Raw genomic sequence first — 5,980 nt, forward strand, 5'->3', positions numbered from 1 at the left:
CCCAGCTACTCAGGAGGCTGAGGCAGGAGAATCGCTTGAACCCGGGAGGCAGAGGTTGCAGTGAGCCGAGATCACACCACTGCACTCCAGCCTCCAGTCTGGTGACAGAGCAAGACTCCATCCAAAAAAAAAAAAGACACTTTTAAACCCTGGCAGCAATGAAGCATCATGTGGAAACCTTGAGAACCAAGTAAAATGTGCAATAGCATTGCGGTCACCAAAGGGGCCGAGTGAAGTGGAGAGGGAAAAGGCAGCTGAGGCTGGCCAATGTCCATAGACATTTAGGGTAATGCAGACCAACATTTCTTATCTTTAATAGCAGGTTTTTACAAATCAGCCTTATTTGAAAAACTGTCTAAATTCTCCTTTGCCTGATGGGTAACTTACTTTGTGCACAGCACTATTTTAGGTTCTATTAAAGATAATTAAGAAATAGAATAGAAAATAAGAGTTTACAAGGAGAAATGCACCAGTCAAAGATCAAAAGTATGTCCATCAAAGAAAAGAGAACCCTGGTGTACTGTTGGTCAGAAGGTCAATTTGTTTAGCCATTATGGAAAACAGTGTGGAAGCTCCTCAGAAGATTAAAAATGGAGCTACCATATAATCCAGCAACCTCACTACTGGGTGTATGTCCAAAAGATATTGAAATCAACGTATTGAAGACAGGTCTGCCCTCCCAGGCCCACTGCAGGATGAGTCACAATAGCCCAGATCCAAAATAAATCTTAGTGTCCCATCAGTGGACACACGGATAAGGAAAATGTGGTAGACATACACCACGGGATGAGATTCGGCCTTAACGAAGAAAGAAGTCCCATCATTTGTGACAACATGGATGAACCTGGAGGACATTATTCTAAGTGAAATAAGCCAGGCACAGAGACAAGTACCACATGATCTCATTCACATGTGGAATCTAAAAACGTCCAACTCATAGGAGGTAACACAGTGGTGGGAACCGGGGCGGGAGAGGGGCTTAGGGGGATGTTGGTGTAAGGATACAAAATCTTAGTCAGATGGGAGGAATTAGTGCAAGAGCGCCACTGTACAGCATGGTGACTATATTTAATGACAGTGAATCGCATACTTGAAAGTAGCTAGAAGAGTAGATTTTAAGTATTTCCAGTGCACAAAAAAGGGGAGTTTATGTATACATGCTTGATGTAGCCATTCCACAACGTGTGTGTACACATATAAACATATGGTACACCATAAATATATACAATGTTGACTTTTCAATTAAAATAGATAAAAGGAAGATTTTCTGACCAAAGTAAGTAGCTGATATAATTATATTACGCTGTGTTTAGATGCTAATTACATTACAAAACAATTTCCTTTTGGTTAGGAAATATCTGTTTTAAGTGCCCGTAGATACTACGTGTATTCTGAGCTACAACTTTGGGCAGCCCGCTGCAGGTGAGGGGCCAGAGAGGCCCCGTCCAGGAAGAGGAAGCTGTGGTGTAATTAGAACCGGGATGGGCGTTTGCCTGTTTCTGCCAAAGACAGAGGCTTGAATCATTAGGAGATGGGAATGGGCTGGACGTGAGAGGCAGCAGTGAGGTTTGTTTTTTGTTGTTTATCTTTTTTGGGCTGAAGGGGGCAGCTGGGCCACTGGGCCCAAGGTTAGCAGAACAACTGGTGTCATGATAAAGATCTTCCAGGGTTTTGGTCAGATAACGGGGGTTGATTAATGTCATGGTGGGGCCTGGAGATTCTGAGGAGGAGGACAGGAGTTCGGCTAGACGCCCAGCGGGTCATGAACGACTGTGTGTGCAGAACAGCCCCAGAGCCCTCATGGGGAGGCAACATGAGGAGGGGACCGTCGCCTTGCCCAAGGCCGAGAGGCCCAGAGGCTCAGAAAAGGGATGAGGCCATTGGATTTTTGCCAGGAAAATGTCACTGGTGGTTTTGGTAAAAGTAGTTCCTCCAAGGTAAAGACCGAACTAGAACTACTCAACTGAAAATTCACTGAGGGGAGGAACCATGCTGTCATATATCTTTGTATTTCCCAAAAACATCTAGCCCAGAACATCATCTTCACATTTTTGACATTGGGGTTCTGTGTTTTCCTGCTAAAAGCTTCAACCAAAGCCACATTTCAAGCAATTAAGAAAAAGGCATCTTGGAAGGCCAAGGCAGGCAGATCACGAGGTCAGGAGTTCGAGACCAGCCTGGCCAAAATGGTGAAACCCCATCTCTACTAAAGACACAAAAAATTAGCTGGGTGTGGTGGTGCACGCCTGTAATCCGAGCTACTTGGGAGGCTGAGGCAGCAGAATTGCTTGAACTTGGGAGACAGAGGTTGTAGTAAGTCAAGATGGTGCCATTGCGCTCCAGTCTGGGCAACAGGGCAAACCTCTGTCTCAAAAAAACAACCAACAACAAGAAAAGGCATCAACATGAAAATAAGTAAACAGAGTCAAGATGTGTTTAAGGAATACGTCTTACAATGCAAAGGAGGAGAATGGAAAACTGGCGTAGAGGGAGGGCTTGAAAAAAAGTTAAGGTCCAGAGGTATTGTCCTAGGGTTTGACATAAATCAACATGGTTCGTCAATCCCAATGTGTGTTTTCTGCTCTTAAGAAAATATCTATATGGTTTTGCTAATAATACATGTTTATCCCCCCAAAAGTATAAAATTCAGGGAAAAAGTTGAGACCAGAACAATTTATACCAGTAACGTGTGACCCCATCACCTATGTTGGTAACACGTTGGGGATTTCCCCGAGGCTTGTGGAGTTTTCTCAGAGTTAAGATCCTATCATGCATGCAATTTTGCGTATGCTTTCTTCCCTTAACCTCATATCATAAGCGTTTTCCCCAAATTAACCAACATTTTCATATAGTTTTCCTAACTGTGTAGATGTGCCACTGCGTATTTAGTTGCTCCCCCATGTCTAGATACTTAAAATATTTCTAAGTTTTACAGTAACCAACGCTGAGATGGACATCTTTGCAAAAGAACGGTCCCATTACTCTCCAGAAGGAAGCATGTGCATTTCAGCTGCATGGTTATCGTCTTGTGTGTTCTCATGTAAACGGGTGTGAATTTGCTTTTTCTTTTTAGTAATCATTCACTCCTTTATTCATTTATTCAAAAAGATTTTATTTGGAAATCTAATATGCGGAAACACAGTTCTAGAACCGGCAGTCTCAGAGAGCAAGAGAGACGAGGCCCCAGCCCACGTGGCACTCCCAGAGACCAACGCCGCAAACGAGAGGCGGAGGTTGGCCAGCACAGGAAGAGAGGTGCTGCGGCAGAAGGGAAGGCGCCTGAGATGTGCGAGTGCCCGGGACACCGAGGGTCTCCCCGACATGCAGCCTTTGAGTAAAGACCTTAACGAAGGCGGGGAGCAGGCAGTCATCCAACCGGGATTATTACTGAGGCTGAAAATGTTTTCAATATTGATCGCATTGGGCTCATTCCTTGATGAGACGTGTGGCAGGGGCTGTCCTCACTCCCGAGCTGCTCCTGTTGACTTCGAGCAATTCTACCAACCCGTCCACCTCCATGTGCTCTCTCTAAATGGAATCACAGTGCTGCCTCAGCTCCCTGCTGGGTTCTGTGAAAATCAGAGGGCTGGTGCAGAGAATCCCACCAAGTCAGCTGCAGACCAGACACGAGGCTGGCCCCTCTGCAGCTTGTCACCGAATGCCAGTCCTACGTGACGGCTACGTGGAGTCCTCTGACCACCTTGGGGGCCTCAGTGTGTAAACAGGTGCCAGGCTGAGCCACCTCCTCCCAGCATGCGGCTTCATGTTTCAAAACCAGTTTTGGGGAGAATCCTCCCTGCAGTGGCTGTGCTCATAGAAAGGGACCCACAATCCTGCCCCTCCACCCACACACCCCCTGCCCCGGTCACCGTGCTCCTCCCGGGGCTGCTCCCACGTGGGTCTGCCCGACAGGCATGGACACCTGCGGCCCTTCCTTCCAAGCCCAGCAGCCTGGACAGGAAGTTACTCGCTGTTCCCACCCAGGGCCGCTCCAAGCTGTGCTGAGGAAAGTCTGGCTGCAGGGAAGTGATCAGCCCTACGGTCAGAGGAAACCCAGTTCCTCCTGACCTCCCCTCGGCCCTAACCTGAGACGTCTGGGGCCGGAAATAGAGAAGCTTGCTGTTAACCTCAGTGCCCCCAGCATTCTGCACAGGTCACGAGCCCTCTCTTCCCTGTGTGTCTGCCCATGAGAGCCATGTTCACACACCGAGGCCGAGCCACCTACCTAGCCCGCTTGGGAGTGAACTTCCAGCTGCTTTTTACAGGACAGTCCTCCTGAACGTCCCTCTGGCCCTGCAAAGCCGGTTCTCACCCAGACTTGCTACCTTCCATCCCTAATGCCACTCCTCGGTCATGGTTTCCTGTCCCCAGCGATGGCACCGTGGCCCCTGGTACTCAGCATCTCTGGAGTCCTGCCTCCCAGGGTGTGCAAAGACAGCCCTCCTCAGCAGCACCCTCCCTGATTCCCAGGACCACCCTGGCCCAGCAGCACCCACTGCTTTCACTGGGGCTCTGTTGCGCCTCCAGTCCAGCCTGGAACCCCTGGCACAAAGTGTCGAATGTGCCTCCCTCAGCCGCCTTTTTCTCCAACTGTGCTGTTCAAAGACTGGTTCTCAGATCCCATAAATCAAAATCTCACAGCTGTCTGATGGAAATGCAGGTTTCTGGGTCCACTGGCTAAAGCCAGATCGCTGGTTGGGGCCTGCAAGTGACTCTGACATCCAGTGATGTTGAAGGGCCAGTGACCTGCCCGTGGAGTACGGACTCTCGCTGGCGTTGAGGCTCCCCATGGTCTTCCTGGATGGGCTTCAAACCTCCTTTCTGGCCCCGATGCCCTGGGTCCCACCCCCGCCCAGACTACTTGCTCTTCCACCCTCACATGGGAGGAGTTACTACCAGGCTGGGCTCTCCGCCTAGAATTCCTGCTTCTATGGATTGAAATCTCAGGACTTCGAAGCTCAGGTGAAACGCCGCCTTCTTTGTGATGCTTCCTTTAGTTCCCCCAGCTGCCTCATCCCCCTTTCCATTTTGTCATCATCGTCTTTCATTCCATCTGCTGCTGCCCTGGAGGATGACACTGCCCCCAAGTGAGTTGACGTGCCCCCAGTGCCAGGCCAAGGGACTGTGCGTGTCCCCTCACAGTGGCTCCGTGTCCTAGCCATCCTTGTGTCTTCCTCAGTACCTTGGTTAAAAGCTGTTGGGTTGAAAGAAATCACAGAACCTGAGAAGAAACCAATGCTTCGTCCAGACTCACGATGCGATTCTAGCTGGAAACCGTTGCAAGAGGAACGCCACCAATGTCAAGTCCTGCTTTTGCGAGCCCCCTCGCCAGAAGGGAGGGAGGATGTGCAGTAGAATGTCCCCTCACTTCACAGGCCAGGGCACCACTCCGGAGCAGGGACTCAGAAAAAGGCAGAGAAGTGTTTGCTGGCACGTGGGGAGTGCAGCATGGGATACTAGTCAGGAGGGGTGGAGGGGAGGAGGGCGTGGACGGGCAGTGGCCCCGCACCCCACAGCATGGCAGGTGGAGGGGAGGAGGGCACGGCACGTCAGTAGGACGTGCATGGCTCCTGCTTATGTTTCTCTTATACACCTGGTCACACCACAGGGTTTGTGGTCCCTGGAAAAGTAAAGTCCCTCCTGGGGTTACGCAGTGCACGCTGGGACATCCTCCTCCACCACACGAATGGTTACGCAGTGCACGCTGGGACATCCTCCTCCACCACACGAATGGTTACGCAGTGCATGCTGGGACATCCACCTCCACCACACGAATGAATAAAGCCAAGAGAAATCTCGCTCAGACGCCACAGGGATGCATTCTCTGTAACTCTCAAGTGTCCTTCCGATGCCAGATGGCCCCGCAGTGCCTGAGTCCTGAGCATCTCCTGCCATGGGAGACCACAGCAGAATCCACCACACCTCACCATCAAAGGCTGGGGAGGCGACGGGCCCCACCTCGGCTGAGGATGGTGCCGCC

This window comes from Mandrillus leucophaeus, unplaced genomic scaffold (assembly GCF_000951045.1).
Source record: "Mandrillus leucophaeus isolate KB7577 unplaced genomic scaffold, Mleu.le_1.0 Scaffold27, whole genome shotgun sequence".
NCBI lineage: Eukaryota > Metazoa > Chordata > Mammalia > Primates > Cercopithecidae > Mandrillus > Mandrillus leucophaeus.